Source organism: Salvelinus sp. IW2-2015, linkage group LG18 (assembly GCF_002910315.2).
Source record: "Salvelinus sp. IW2-2015 linkage group LG18, ASM291031v2, whole genome shotgun sequence".
Classification (NCBI taxonomy): domain Eukaryota; kingdom Metazoa; phylum Chordata; class Actinopteri; order Salmoniformes; family Salmonidae; genus Salvelinus; species Salvelinus sp. IW2-2015.
In genome coordinates, this window is record NC_036858.1 from 22932037 (window position 1) to 22948975 (window position 16939).

The following is a 16939-nucleotide window of genomic DNA, read 5'->3' on the forward strand; positions in this document are numbered from 1 at the left end:
CTTACGGTTGTGGGCGGAGCAGTTGCGTACCACGGCGGCTACAGCCCACAGGATGCTCTCGATGTGCATCTGTAGAAGTTTGTGAGTGCTTTTGGTGACAAGCCGAATTTCTTCAGCCTCCTAGATTGAAGAGGCGCTGCTGCGCCTTCTTCCACAACGCTGTCTGTGGTGGGGACCAATTCAGTTTGTCCGTGATGTGTACACCGAGGAACTTAAAACTTTCCACCTTCTCCACTACTGTCCCGTCGATGTGGATAGGGGGTGCTCCTCCTGCTGTTGCCTGAAGTCCACAATCATCTCCTTTGTTTGTTGACGTTGAGTGTGAGGTTATTTTCCTGACACCACACTCCGAGGCCCTCACCTCCTCCCTGTTAGGCCGTCTCATCGTTGTGTAATCAAGCCTACCACTGTAGTGTCATCCGCAAACTTGATAGATGAGTTGGAGGCGTGCATGGCCACGCAGTCGTGGTGAACAGGGAGTACAGGAGAGGGCTCAGAACCGCACCCTTGTGGCCCCAGTGTGAGGATCAGCGGGGTGGAGATGTGTTACCTACCCTCACCACCTGGGGCCCCGTCAGGAATCCAGAACCCAGTTTCACAGGGCGGGTCGAGACCCAGGTTAAATGCTGAGCTGTAGTCGAGACAACATTCTCACATAGGTATTCCTCTTGTCCAGATGGTGTAGGGCATGTGCAGTGTGGTTGCGATTGCTCGTCTGTGGACCTATTGGGTCCGTAAGCAAATTGAGTGGTCTAGGGTCCGTAGGAAGGTGATATGGTCCTTGACAAGTCTCTCAAAGCAACCGATGACGGAAGTGAGTGCTACGGGCGGTACGTTAGCTCAGTTACCTTAGCTTTCTTGGAACAGGAACAATTGCCCCTCTGAAGCATTGTGGAACAGCAGACTGGATAAGGGATGATTGAATATGTCCGTAAACACACCAGCCAGCTGGTCTGCGCATGCTCTGAGGACGCGGCTGGGAATGCCGTCTGGGCTGCAGCCTTGCGAGGGTTAACACGTTTAAATGTTTTTCTCACCTCGGCTGCAGTGAAGAGAAACCGCAGGTTTGGTAGCGGGCCGTGTCAGTGGCACTGTATTTCCTCAAAGCGAGCAAAAAAGTTAATTAGCCTGTCTGGGAGCAAGACATCCTGGTCCGCCGGGGCTCTGTTTCTTTTTTGTAATCCGTGATTGACTGTAGACCCTGCCATATACCTCTTGTCTAGCTGTTGAATTGCGACTCTATTTTGCTCTATTACTGGACTTAGCTCGTTGATTGCCTTGCGAGAGAAATAGCTACACTGTTTGTATTCGCGTCATGTTTCGGTCACCTTGCCCTGGTTAAAAGCAGTGTTCGCGCTTCAGTTTCACGCGAATGCTGCCGTCAATCCACGTTTCTGGTTTGGGAATGTTTTAATCGTTGCTGTGGTACGACATCGTGCAATGCACTTCTAATGAACTCGCTCACCGAATCAGCTATTCGTCAATGTTGTTGTTGACGCAATGCGGAACATATTCCAATCCGCGTGATCGAAGCATTCTGAAGCGTGGAATCAGATTGGTCGGACCAGCGTTGAACAGACCTGAGCGAGGAGCTTGTGTTTTTAGTTTCTGTTTGTAGCTGGAAGCAACAAAATGGAGTCGTGGTCAGCTTTTCCGAAAGGAGCGGGAGGCCTATATGCGTCGCGAATTAGTATAACAATGATTCCAAGTTTTCCACCCTGGTAGCACAATCGATATGCTGATAGAATTTAGGGAGTTTTGTTTTCAGATTAGCCTTGTTAAAATCCCCAGRTACGATGAATGCAGCCTCAGGGTGTGTGGTTTCCAYTTTACAAAGAGTCAGATAAAGTTCGTTCAGGGCCATCGATGTGTCTGCTTGGGGGGGAATATATACGGCTGCGATTATAATCGAAGAGAATTCCCTTTTCGCACCCAAAGTACGTTCATCTCTAGGAGACAGAACGGGTCTCCTTCCTGAGGGGTATGACAGCTGCGTGGTTCCATGGTGTTTATACTTGGGTACTATTGTTTGTACAGATTAACGTGGTATCTTCAGGTGTTTGGAAATTGCTCCCAAGGATGAACCAGGCTTGTGGAGGTCTCCAATTTTTTTTCTGAGGTCTTGGATGATTTATTTTGATTTTCCCATGATGTCAAGCAAAGAGGCACTGAGTTTGAAGGTAGGCCTTGAAATACATCCACAGGTACACCTCCAATTGACTCAAATTATGTCAATTAGCCTATCAGAAGCTTCTAAAGCCATGACATAATTTTCTGGAAATTCCTAAACTGTTTAAAGGCACAGCAAACTTAGTGTATGTAAACTGCTGGAATTGTGATACAGTGAATTATAAGTGAAATAATCTGTCTGTAAACAATTGTTGGAAAAATTACTTGTGTCATGCGCAAAGTAGATGTCCTGTGGTTGAAAAACGAGTTTTAATGACACCAACCTAAGTATATGGAAACTTCCGACTTCGACTGTATATTATTATTATTTTTTGGGGGGAGTGGGACTCAGTTCGGCTTTCAACTTACTCTTTAAAATTGTGATAGTAGAAATAGCTGAAATTGTTTTCCTTTTGTCATGTCAGTCATACCTTAGAGAGTTATTTATAACTTGTCAGAAATGCCCAGATCAACTTGCCCATGAAAATTAGTTTAAAACTTCTAAATGTTCTCTGCATCCTATGACAAAATGTGTAGAATTGCAGGAAATATGCTTTAAACCTACAACATTTTCTCTTCACAGTCATGAACAACGCTTGAGCCCATAGTAATCAACATGGCATAGGCGGAGGAGGGGTGGGGTGTTCCCCAATGCTGGAAGGCAGGAGAAAGTTTGGGAACCCCTGGTCTATACGTATGTCATTCGCAGGAGGAAAAGACGGTACCTTGGAAGGATCAGTCGCCGAGTGGGTAATCTACCTTTATCATTGGTCCTATTAGCCAAGGCACAATCAATCGATAATAAAATAGACAAACTACAGCTTGTATATCATACCAACTGAACATTAAAAACTGTAATATCTTATGTTTCACAGAGCCGTGGCTGAACGACGACATGATTAACATACTGCTGGTGGGTTGTAAGCTTTCTCGGCAGGATAGAACAGCGCCCTCTGTATATTTGTAAACAACAGCTGGTGCACAAAATCTAAGGAAGCCTCAAGGTTTTGCTCGCCTGAGGTAGAGTATCTCATGATAAGCTATAGACCACACTATATACCAAGAGAGTTTTCATCTGTATTTTTAGTAGCTGTCTATATACCACCGCAGACCGATGCTGGCACGTAAAACCGCACTCAATGAGCTGTATATGGACATAAGCGAACAGCAAAACKTTCATCCAGAGGTGGTGCTCCAATTGGCCGGGGATTTTAATGCAGGAAAACTCAAATTCGTCCTACCTAATCTCTACCAGCATGTTAAAAAAAGTCTAGACCACCTTTACTCCACACACAGAGACGCGTACAAAGCTCTCCCTCGACCCTCGATTTGCCATTCTGACCATAATTATATCCTCCTGATTCCTGCTTACAAGCAAAAACTAAAGCAGGAAACACCAGTGACTCGGTAAATAAGAAAGTGGTCAGATGAAGCAGATGCTAAGCTACAGGACTGTTTTGCTAGCACAGACTGGAATATGTTCCGGGATTCTTCCGATGGCATTGAGGAGTACACCACATCAGTCACTGGCTTCATCAATAAGTGCATCGATGACGTTGTTGTGGCATGGGATTGCAAACTATTACATACTACAAAGGGAAGCACAGCCACGAGCTGCCAAGTGACACGAACCTACCAGATTAGCTAAATTACTTCTATGCTCGCTTCGAGGCAATTAACACTGAAACATGCATAAGAGCACCAGCTGTTCCGGACGACTGTGTGATCACGATCATGTGAGTAAGACCTTTAAACAGATCAACATTTACAAGGCCGAAGGGTCAGACAGATTACCACTATGTGTACTGCGAGCATGCGCTGACCAACTGGCAAGTGTCTTCACTGACATTTTCAACCAGTCCCTGACTGAGTCTGTAATACCAACATGTTTCAAGCAGACCAACATAATCCCTGTGCCCAAGAACACTAAGGTAACCTGCCTAAATGCCTGCTGACCCATAGCACTCACATCTGTAGCCACGAAGCGCTTTGAAAGGTTGGTCATGGCTCACATCAACACCATTATCCCCAGAAACACTAGACCCTCTCCAATTTGCATACTGCCCCAACAGATCCACAGATGATGCAACTCTATTGCAGTCAACACTGCCCTTCCCCACCTGGACAAAAATAACACCTATGTAAGAAGGCTATTCATTGAGTTACAGCTGAGCTTTCAACACCATAGTGCACTCAAAGCTCATTGAGAAGCTAAGGACTTCTTGATGGGCCGCCCCCAGGTGGTAAGGGTAGGGAACAACACATCCGCCATGCTGGCATGGGGGCCCTTCAGGGGTGCGTGTTCAGTCCTCTCCTGTACTCACTGTACACTCATGACTACATGGCCAGGCACGACTCCAACACTATCATGAAGTTTGCTGATGACACAACAGTGGTAGGCCTGATCAGCAACAACGATGAGACAGCCTATAGGGAGGAGGTCATAGACCTTTCCGTGTGGTGCCAGGACAACATTCTCTCCCTCAACGTGATCAAGACAAAGGAGATGATTGTGGACTACAGGAAAAGGAGGACCGAGCACGCCCCCATTCTCATCGACGGGGCTGGAGTGGAACAGGTTTAGAGCGTCAAATTCCTTGGTGTTCACATCACCAACAAACTATCATGGTCCAAACACACTAAGACAGCCGTGAAGACGGCACGATAAAGCCTATTCCCCCTCAGGAGACTGAAAACATGTGGCATGGGTCACCAGATCCTCAAAAGATTCTACAGCTGCAACATCGAGAGCATCCTGACTGGTTGCATCACTGCCTGGTATGGCAACTGCTCGTCCTCCGAACGCAAGGTACTACAGAGGGTTGTGCGAATGGCCCAGTACATCACTGGGGCCTAGCTTCCTGCCATCCAGGACCTCTATACCAGGCTGTGTCAGAGGAAGGCCCTAAAAATTGTCAAAGACTCCAGCCACCCTAGTCATCTCTCTGCTACAGCACGGCAAGCGGTACCGGAGTGCCAAGTCTGCGACCAAAAAGCTTCTTAACCTGTTAGGAATAATTGGATGATTCCAATGCCAGAATAAAACAATTATCATGAGAGGGCCATGAACAGTACCTAGTAAGGCTGTATACTGCTAGAAATCTCAGATTTTCAGCTTTTTCAAATCAAAAGATCCAGTAAATAGTAAATAGTATGAAAAAAAGTAAATCGTATGAAAATATTATAGAACCTATTGAATATTTTTTATGATAATATACATATATTTACAATCAACTTTACAAATTACATCCTATAAGATTTCAGCTGCCTTATTCCTGTAATAAATTATCATATAACTTGGTTAGGACAAATGTACATTATTTATGGTTCACGGCTTTCATTCATTCTTGTGTCCCTCCCCTACTGAAACACAGAGTTGGTTAGCCATTCTATGAATTCGTTACGATCTTAGCTTTCATCTCCTATAAAAGTTGTCTGTCTGTGACGAACACAATGTGGTTTTGTTTSACATCGACAAATAATGTTCATATTTTTTTAATTAAACTAGATATAGTAAAACCGAATTGACGGACAGTCCAACCAGTGAAGGAAAGTGCAGGTGGGACTTCCCAGCTGTGGATATGTAACCCAATACCCCAGAGTCTTCAAAGGCAAACTCAAGTCAAGCTGGGAAGCGTGGCTATCAGCCAAAACTGACGCAAAGTGAATTACTTAAAAGAGGCTGATTTATAAGTAAATTACGTTGATAAAACAATTAAATTATAACTGCATGATGAACATGCAGTGTAAAAAGAGTTACTGTCATGTAGTGTGTGTATGTGTGTGTGTCATTGTCATCACCGTGGTGCTGGAAGTCAGGCGGAGGGCATGGATGGGACACTGGTCCGTTGCTGTGACGATAAGTGTGTAGTGTCCATTGCTGATCTCAAAGTCCAGCTCCTTCACTGCAACAATCCTTCCCTGGACACATACACATGCACAAAAAGACAAATACTTTAACACTCAATGCTATTCTAAATACTGTATACTCAGTGTGTCCACAACCTACACATAGTACCAGACCTGGGTTCAAATACAACTTAAAATCTTTCAAATACTTTGAGAAGTTGCTTTAACCTGCCTGGTGTCCCTGACGGGCAGGGTTAGCACTTCTGCAACAATTCTGATACTAAAAGATGGGCCGACGGGAAAATGAGTTTTTGTGTTTATCTAAAAAAAAAAGACAGAAAGTTCATACTATTATCACATACAGTGGCAATAAAAAGTATGTGAACCCTTTGGAATGACCTGCATTTCTGCATAAGTTAGTCATAACATTTGATCTGATCTTCATCTTGGTCACAACAATAGACAAACATAGTGTGCTTAAACTAAAAACACACAAATGATTGTGTTTTTCTTGTCGATTTTGAATACATCATTTAAACATTCACAGTGTAGATTGGAAAAAGTATGTGAACCCCTAGGCTAATGACTTCTCCAAAAGCTAATTTGTGTCAGGAGTCAGCTAACCTTGGAGTCCAATCAATGAGACGAGATTGGAGGTGTTGGTTAGAGTTGCCCTACCCAACAAAAACACTCACGAAATTCGAATTTTCTATTAACAAGAATGTGAACAATGCTTCGAACAAAAGAGATCTTAGAAGACCTAAGATTAAGAATTGTTGACTTGCATAATGCTGGAAACGGTTAGAAAAGTATCTCTAAAAACCTTGATGTTCATCAGTCCACAGTAGGACAAATTGTCTATAAATGGAGAAAGTTCAGCACTGTTGCTACTCTCCCTAGGAATGGCCGTTCTGCAAAGACGACTGCAAGAGCACAGTGCAGAATGCTCAATGAGTTTAAGAAGAATCCTAGAGTGTTATCTAAAGACTTACAGAAATCTCTGGAACATGCTAAAATCTCTGTTGAAGAGTCTACGATACGTAAAACACTAAACACGAATGGTGTTCATGGGAGGACACCACAGAAGAAGCCACTGCTGTCCAAAAAAACATTGCTGCACGTCTGAAGTTCGAAAAATAGCACCTGGATGTTCCACAGCGCTTCTGGCAAAATATTCTGTGGACAGATAAAACTAAAGTTGAGTTGTTTGGAAGGAACACACAACACTATGTGTGGAGAAAAAAAGGCACAGCACACCAACATCAAAACCTCATCCCAACTGTAAAGTATGGTGGAGAGAGCATCATGGTTTAGGGCTGCTTTGCTGCCTTAGGGCCTGGAAAGCATGTAATCATCGAAAGAAAAATGTATTCCCAAGTTTATCAAGACATTTTGCAGGAGAATCAAAGGCTATAGTGGCTTGCGAAAGTTTTCACCCCGCTTGGTATTTTTCCTATTTTCTTGCCTTACAACCTGGAATTAAAATAGATTTTGGGGGGGTTTGTATAATATCATTTACAGAATATGCCTACCACTTTGAAGATGCAAAATATGTTTTATTGTGAAACAAACAAGAAATAAGACAAAAAAAACGGAAAACTTGAGAGTGCATAACTATTCACCCCCGCAAAGTCAATACTTTGTAGAACCACCTTTTGCAGCAATTACTGCTGCAAGTCTCTTGGGATATGTCTCTATAAGCTTGGCACACCTAGCCACTGGGATTTTTTACCATTCTTCAAGGCAAAACTGCTCCAGCTCCTTCAAGTTGGATGGGTTCCTGCTGGTGTACAGCAATCTTTAAGTCCTACCACAGATTCTACACTGGATTGAGGTCTGGGCTTTGACTAGGCCATTCCAAGACATTTAACTGTGTCCCCTTAAATCACTCGAGTGTTGCTTTATTAGTATGATTAGGGTCATTGTCCTGCTGGAAGGTGAACCTCCGTCCATCATTCCTTCAATTCTGACCAGTTTCCCAGTCCCTGCCGATGAAAAACATCCCCACAGCATGATGCAGCCACCAACATGCTTCACTATGGGGATGGTATTCTCGGGGTGATGAGGGTTATGGGTTTGCGCCAGACATGGCGTTTTCCTTGATGGCCAAAAAGCTCAACTTTAGTCTCATCTGACCAGAGTACCATCRTRCATATGTTTGGGGAGTCTCCCACATGCCTTTTGTCGAACACCAAATGTGTTTGCTTATTTTTCTTATTTTTCTGATCAAGACAAAGGAGATGATTGTGGACTACAGGAAAAAGAGGAACGAGCATGCCCCATTCTCATCGACGGGGCTGCAGTGGAGCAGGTTGAGAGCTTCAAGTTCCTTGGTGTCCACATCACCAACAAACTAACATGGTCAAAGCAAACCAACATGGTCAAACTAACATGATCAAAGCACACCGTGACAGTCCTGAGTCGCCCTCAGGAGACTGAAAAGATTTGGCATGGGTCACCAGATCCTCAAAAGGTTCTACAGCTGCACCATCGAGAGCATCCTGACTGGTTGCATCACTGCCTGGTATGGCAACTGCTTGTCCTCCGACCGCATGGCACTACAGAGGGTAGTGCGAACGGCCCAGTATATCACTGGGGCCAAGCTTCCTGCCATCCAGGACCTCTATACAAGGCGGTGTCAGAGGAAGGCCCTGATAATTTTCAAAGACTCCAGCCACCCAAGTCATAGACTGTTCTCTGTGCTACCACACGGCAAGCGGTACCGGAGCGCCAAGTCTAGGTCCAAGAGGCTTCTAAACAGCTTCTACTCCCAAGCCATAAGACTCCTGAACATCTAGTCAAATGGCTACCCAGACTATTCACATTGCCCCCTCTCCACACCACTGCTACGCTCTGTTATCATCTGTGCATAGTCATTCTACCTACATGTACATACTACCTCAACTAACCGGTGCCCCCGAACATTGACTCTGTACCGGCACCCCCCTGTATATATTGTTATTTTTTACTGCTTCTCTTTAATTACTTGTTACTTTTATCTCTTATTCTTATCCGGATTTTTTGAAACTGCACTGTCGGTTAGGGGCTCGTAAATAAGCCTTTAACTGTAAGGTCTACACCTGTTGTATTCGGCGCATGTGACGAATAAAATTTGATTTGAAGAAATTACTTTTTTCCCGGCCACTCTTCCGTAAAGCCCAGCTCTGTGGAGTGTACGGCTTAAAGTGGTTCTATGGACAGATACTCCAATCCCCGCTGTGGAGCTTTGCGGCTCCTTCAGGGTTATATTTGGTCTCTTTGTTGCCTCTCTGATTAATGCACTCCTTGCCTGGTCCGTGAGTTTTGGGGGGCGGCCCTCTCTTGGCAGGTTTGTTGTGGTGCCATATTCTATAAAATATTTAATAATGGATTTAACGGTATTCCGTGGGATGTTCAAAGTTTCTTATATTTTTTTATCACCCAAACCTGATCTGTACTTCTCCACAACTTTGTCCCTGACCTGCTTGGAGAGCTCGTTCATGGTGCCGCTTGCTTGGCGGTGCCTCTTGCTTCGTGGTGTTGCAGACTCTGGGGCCTTTCAGAACAGCTGTCTATATACTGAGATCATGTGACAGATCATGTGACACTTAGATTGCACACTTTATTTAACTAATTATGTGACTTCTGAAGGTAATTGGTGGCACCAGATCTTATTTAGGGGCTTCATAGCAAAGTGGGTGAATACATAAGCACGCACCACTTTTCTGTTTTTTATTTGTTATATATTTTTTTAACAATATATATATTTTTTAAATTTCACTTCACCAATTTGGACTATTTTGTGTATGTCCATTACATGAAATCCAAATAAAAATCAATTTAAATTACAGGTTGTAATGCAACAAAATAGGAAAAATGCCAAGGGGATGAATGCTTTTGCAAGGCACTGTATCTGTCCGCCAATTGAAGCTCAACAGAAGTTGGGCGATGGAACAGGACAACGAACCAAAACACAGAGGTCAATCAACAAAGATTGGCTTCAACAGAAGGAAATACGCCTTCTGGAGTGACCCAGTCAGAGTCCTGACCAGTTATTAAATGCAAGGGCTCACATACTTTTTCCACCCTACACTGTAAATGTTTACACAGTGTGTTCAATAAAGACATGAAAACATATAATTGTTTGTGTGTTATTAGCTTAAGCAGACTGTGTTTGTCTAGTGTTGTGACATAGATGAGGATCAGATCAAATGTTATGACCAATTTATGCATAAATCCAGATAATTCCAAAGGGTTCACATACTTTTTCTTGCCACTGTATGAACGCCAAATACTTCTGAAACATCAGATCGACATTTACTAACCTCGATTTCGATTTCAAATCCGACTTTAACACCAACTCAGCTGTTCCCTTGTTCATACCGGACTCCATTCTTTTGTTTCATGGGCTACCAAAACACTGCAGGCGTAGACACTTGAGACGTGCCGGCATCCTGATGAGATTGAGACTAAGAGAACATCAACCAGCACCCCTCTGTTCTATTGGCAAATGTCTAGTCACTTGAAAAAAAGATGGATGAGTTTCATTCCAGAGTCTCCTATCAGAGACTTGAAAATGTGCAATATTATATGCCTTGCAGAGACGTGGCTGGATGATTCTATGTACGTAGGACTCAGTGGTTTCTCCATGCAGCAGCACGATCGGATGAAGGCAGCCTCTGGCAAGTCCAAAAGGAGAGGGGTATGTCTCTTCATTAACAACAACTGGTGCGCTACTTCCAGTGTGAAGCAAATCTCAAGCTTTTGGTAACCTGATATAGAATACCAAGAGAGTTCTCATCCGTAATCATCACCACTTTATACATCCCTCCACAAGCCAACACCACTTTGGCAGTCAACGAACTGTATGGGGCCATAAACAAACAAGAAACCTCTAACCCAGAAGCAGCATTTCTGGTGAACGAGACTAATGTTTTTGAGGTCCCAGGCCATTTCAATGCTAGCCTATGGGAAAAACAAATAGATAGGACCCAGATTGCAGTTCATATGGCTTCCACTAGATTTCAACAGTCTTTAGAAAGGGTTTCAGGCTTGTTTTTTGAAAAACAAACGAGTAGTTGTAGTTTATCCAAGGTGTCCCTCATTAGAAATAGTAGTCTTGTTGCTGGCGTGAATAAGGTGCACGCTCTTCGTTAATTATCTTTCCTATTGAACATACTATTCTCCGTCTTAAATTTTATTGTTAATTTAGATATTAGAGCACCTGAGGATTAATTAGAAACATCGTTTGACTTGTTTGGACAAACTTTACCGGTAACGTTTTGGATTCGTTTGTATGCACGTTGAACAAGTGGATTACTGAAATCAATGGTGCCAACTAAACTGACTTTTTGGGATATAAAGAGTAGCTGGGACCCACGCAAAAGGAGGAAGATCTTCAAAGGTAAGTGATTTATTTTATCGCTATTTGGGATTTTGTGACGCCTGTGCTGGTTTGAAAAAGTATTTTGATGTGGGGCGCTGTCCTCAGATAATCGCATGGTATGCTTTCGCCGTAAAACCTTTTTGAAATCTGACAACGCAGTTGGATTAACAAGAAGTGAAGCTTTTAAACGATGTAAGACACTTGTATTTTCATGAATGTTTAATATTAGGATTTTTGTATTTTGAATTTCGGCAATTTCACCGGATGTTGTCGAAGAGGCACGCAAGCGGGACACCGATCCCAATTAACAAACAGATCAACGAATATTTCAAATCCCACCGTACCTTCTCCAATCTGGTTACTGAGCTGGTCATGGGTGCACCTCAGCCACTCTCAAGGTCCTAAATGATATCATAACCGCCATGACAAAAGACAGTACTGTGCAGCCGTCTTCATCGACCTGGCCATGGCTTTCGACTCTGTCAATCACTGCGCTCTTATCGGCAGACTCAATAGCCTTGGCTTCTCAAATGACTGCCTTGCCTGGTTCACCAACTACTTCACAGAAAGAGTTCAGTGTGACAAATTGTCCGGACCTCTGGCAGTCTCTATGGTGTGCCACAGGGTTCAATTATCGGGCCGACTCTCTTCTCTGTATACATCAATGATGTCGCTCTTGCTGCTGGTGACTCTCTGATCCACCTCTACATAGATGACACCATTCTGTATACATCTGGCCCTTCTTTGGACACTGTGCTAACAAACCCCCAAACGAGCTTCAATGCCATACAAACACTCCTTCCGAGGCCTCCAACTGCTTTTAAATGCTCGTAAAACTAAGTGCATGCTCTTCAACTGATTGCTGCCCACACGCTCCCGCCCGACTAGCATCACTACTCTGGACTGTTCTGACTTAGAATATGTGGACAACTACAAATACCTAGGTGTCTGGTTAGACTGTAAACTCTCCTTCCAGACTCACATAAAGCATCTCCAATCAAAAATTAAATCTAGAATTGGCTTCCAATTTCGCAACAAAGCCTCCTTCACTCATGCTGCCAAACATACCCTTGTAAAACTGACTATCCTACCGATCCTTGACTTTGGCGATGTCATTTAAAAAATAGCCTCCAACACTCTACTCAGCAAATTGGATGTAGTCTATCACAGTGCCATATGTTTTGTTACTAAAGCCCCATATACTACCCACCACTGCGACCTGTACGCTCTCATTGGCTGGCCCTCACTACATATTCGTCGCAAAACCCACTGGCTCCAGGTCATCTATAAGTCTTTGCTCAGGAAAGCCCCGCCTTATCTCAGCTCACTGGTCACCATAGCAACACCCACCCGTGGCACGCGCTCCAGCAGGTATATTTCACTGGTCCTCCCCAAAGCCAACACTTCCTTTGGCCGCCTTTCCTTCCAGTTCTCTGCTGCCAATGACTGGAATGAATTGAAAAAAATCACTGAAGCTGGAGTCTTATATCTCCCTCTCTAACTTTAAGCATCGGCTGTCAGAGCAGCTTACCGATCACTGTACCTGTACATAGCCAATCTGTAAATAGCACACCCAACTACCTCACCCCCATATTATTACTTACCCTCTTGCACCCCAGTATTCTTATTTGCACATCATCATCTGCACATCCTTCACTCCAGTGTTAATGCTAAATTGTAATTATTTTGCCTTACCTTGTCACAACACAACTGATTGGCTCACACACATTAAGATGGAAATAAATTCCACAAATTAACTTTTAACAAGGCACACCTGATAATTGAAATGCATTACAGGTGACTACCTCATGAAGCTGGTTGAGAGAATGCCAAGAGTGTGCAAAGCTGTCATCAAGGCAAACGGTAGCTATTTGAAGAATCTCAAATATAAAATATATTTTGATTTGTTTAACACTTTTTTGGTTACTACATGATTGCATGTGTTATTTCATAGTTTTGATGTCTTCACTATTATTCTACAATGTAGAAAATAGTACAAATAAAGAAAAACCCTTGAATGAGTAGGTGTTCAAAAACGTTTGACCACTAGTGTATATATAAATACTCCTGAAGTACATATTTACTGAACAAAAATATAAACGCAACATGTAAAGTGTTTGTCCCATGTTTCATGAGCTGAAATAAAATATCCCAGAAATGTTCCATACACAAAAAAACTTATATCCCTAAAATGTTGTGCACAAATTTGTTTACATCCCTGTCAGTGAGCATTTCTCCTTTGCCAAGATGTGACATGTCACCTGATATGTGTGGCATATCAAGAACATGATGAAACAGCATGATCATTACACAGGTGCACCTTGTGCTGGGGACACTAAAAGGAAACTCTAAAATGTGCAGTTTTGTCACACAACACAATCCACAGATGTCTCAAGTTCTCTCAAGTTTTGAGGGAGCATGCAATTGGCATGCTGACTGCAGGAATGTCCACTAGAGCTGTTGCCAGAGAATTGAACGTTCATTTCTCTACCATAAGCCATCTCCAACATCGTTTTAGAGAATTTGGCAGTACGTCCAACCGGCCTTGCAACCTCAGACCACGTGTAACCACGCTAGCCCAGGACCTTCATTTCCGGCTTCTTCAACTGCGATATCGTCTGAGACCAGCCACTCGGACAGCTGATGAAACTGAGGAGTATTTCTGTCTGTAATAAAGCCCTTTTGTTGAGAAAAATGCATTATAATTGGCTGTGCCTGGCTCCCCAGTGGGTGGGCCTATCCCCTCCCAGGCCCAACCATGGCGGCTTCCCTTCCCAGTCATGTCAAATCCATAGATTAGGGCCTAAGAGATGTATTTCCTTTATGAACTGTAACTCAGTAAAATCGTTGAAATTGTTGCATGTTGCTTTATATTTTTTTCAGTATATAATGGTGTGTATAGATAGTATGGACAGTATACGAATAGAAAAGGTCTGTGCAACAGTAGTTATATAGGAGGAGCCATGACTAGAATACAGTATATACAGTATGAAGTGGGTAAAACAGTATATAAACATTATTAAAGTGACTAGTGTTCAGTAGATAGGGCAGCGGTCTCTAATGTGCAGGGTAAAGTACAAGGGTGGTAGCCGGAGAGTAATAGTGACTAAGGTTCAGGGCAGGGCATTGTGCAGAGGTCGGCTAGTGGTGATTTTTTTAACACCCTAATGGCCTGCAGATAGAAGCTGTCTTTCAGTCTCTTGGTTCCAGCTTTGATCCACCTGTACTGTCTCTACCTAGATGGTAGCGGGGTGTATAGGCCATGGCTCGGGTGGCTGAGTTCCTTGATGATCTTCTTGGCCTTCCTGTGACACCGGGTGCTGTAGATGTCCTGGAGGGCAGGCAGTGTGCCCCCGGTGATGCGTTGGGCTAATCACACCACCTACTGGAGAGCCCTATGTTTGCGGATGGTGAAATTGCCGTATCAGGCAGTGAACAGCCCGACAAGATGCTCTCAATGGTGCATTTGTAGACGTTTGTGAGGGTCTTAAGGGCCAAGCCATATTTCTTCAGCCTCCTGTGGTTGAAGAGGCGCTGTTGCGCCTTCTTCACCACACTGTCTGCGTGAATGGACCATTTCAGGTCGTCAGTGATGTGCACGCCGAGGAACTTGAAACTTTCCACCCTATCCACTGCTGAAGTCCACAATCAGCTCTTTCATTTTGTTAACATTGAGGAAAATTTTATTTTCCTGGCACCACTCTGCCAGGGCTCTCACCTCCTCCCTGTAGGCTGTCTCATCGTTGTTGGTCGTCGTTGTTGTGTCATCAGCAAGCTTGATGATTGAGATGGGGACATGTGTAGCTACGCAGTTATTGGTGAACAGGTAGTACAAGAGGGGGCTGAGAACGAACACCTGTGGGGCCCCCATGTTGAGGATCAGCATGGCGGAGCTGTTGTTGTCTACCTTCCCCACCTGGGGTCGGCCCGTCAGCAAGTCCAGGACCAATTTGCATGTGATGAGATATGATGGCACTACGATGTTGAAGGCTGAGCTGTAGTCGATGAACAGCATTCTTATATAGGTATCTTGTCTTGTCTTGTCTTGTCTTGACTCTTGTCCAGGTGGGATAGGGCAGTGTGAAGTGTGATGGTGATTGCGCCGTCTGTGGATCTGTTGGGGCAGTTTGCAAATTGTAGTGGGTCTAGGGTGTCGGGTAAGGTTGAGGTGATATGATCCTTAACTAGCTCCTCAAAGCACCTCATGATGACAGAAGTGAGTGCTATGGGCTGATAGTATTTTAGTACTTTAGTTTTCTTGGGTACAGGAACAATGGTGGACATCTTGAAGAAGTGTGGACAAGAGACTGGGATAGGGAGAGATTGATTGAATATGCCTATAAACATTCAAATCAAATCAAATCAAATCAAATCAAAWCAAATTTTATTAGTCACATACACATGGTTAGCAGATGTTAATGTGAGTGTAGCGAAATGCTTGTGCTTCTAGTTCCGACAATGCAGTAATAACCAACAAGTAATCTAACCTAACAATTCCACAACTACTACCTTATACACACACAAGTGTAAAGGGATAAAGAATATGTACATAAAAGAATATATAATGAGTGGTGTACAGAACGGCATAGGCAAGATGCAGTAGATGGTATAGAGTACGGTATATACATATGAGATGAGTACTGTAGGGTATGTAAACATAAAGTGGCATAGTTTAAAGTGGCTAGTGGTACATGTATTACATAAAGATGGCAAGATGCAGTAGATGATATAGAGTACAGTATATACATATGAGATGGGTAATGTAGGGTATGTAAACATTATATTAAGTGGCATTGTTTAAAGTGGCTAGTGGTACATTTTACAAATTTCCATCAATTCCCATTTTTAAAGTGGCTGGAGTTGAGTCAGTATGTTGGCAGCGGCCGCTAAATGTTAGTGGTGGCTGTTAACAGTCTGATGCCTTGAGATAGAAGCAGTCTCTCGGTCCCTGCTTTGATGCACTGTACTGACCTCGCCTTCTGGATGATAGCGGGGTGAACAGGCAGTGGCTTGGGTGGTTGTTGTCCTTGATGATCTTTATGGCCTTCCTGTGACATCGGGTGGTGTAGGTGTCCTGGAGGGCAGGTAGTTTGCCCCCGGTGATGCGTTCTGCAGACCTCACTACCCTCTGGAGAGCCTTACGGTTGGGGGCGGAGCAGTTGCCGTACCAGGCGGTGATACAGCCCGACAGGATGCTCTCGATTGTGCATCTGTAGAAGTTTGTGAGTGCTTTTGGTGACAAGCCGAATTTCTTCAGCCTCCTGAGTTGAAGAGGCGCTGCTGCGCCTTCTTCACGACGCTGTCTGTGTTGTGGGACCAATTCAGTTTGTCCGTGATGTGTACACCGAGGAACTTAAAACTTCCACCTTCTCCACTACTGACCCGTCGATGTGGATGGGGGGTGCTCCCTCTGCTGTTTCCGAAGTCCACAATCATCTCCTTTGTTTTGTTGACGTTGAGTGTGAGGTTATTTTCCTGACACCACACTCCGAGGGCCCTCACCTCCTCCCTGTAGGCCGTCTCGTCGTTGTTGGTAATCAAGCCTACCACTGTAGT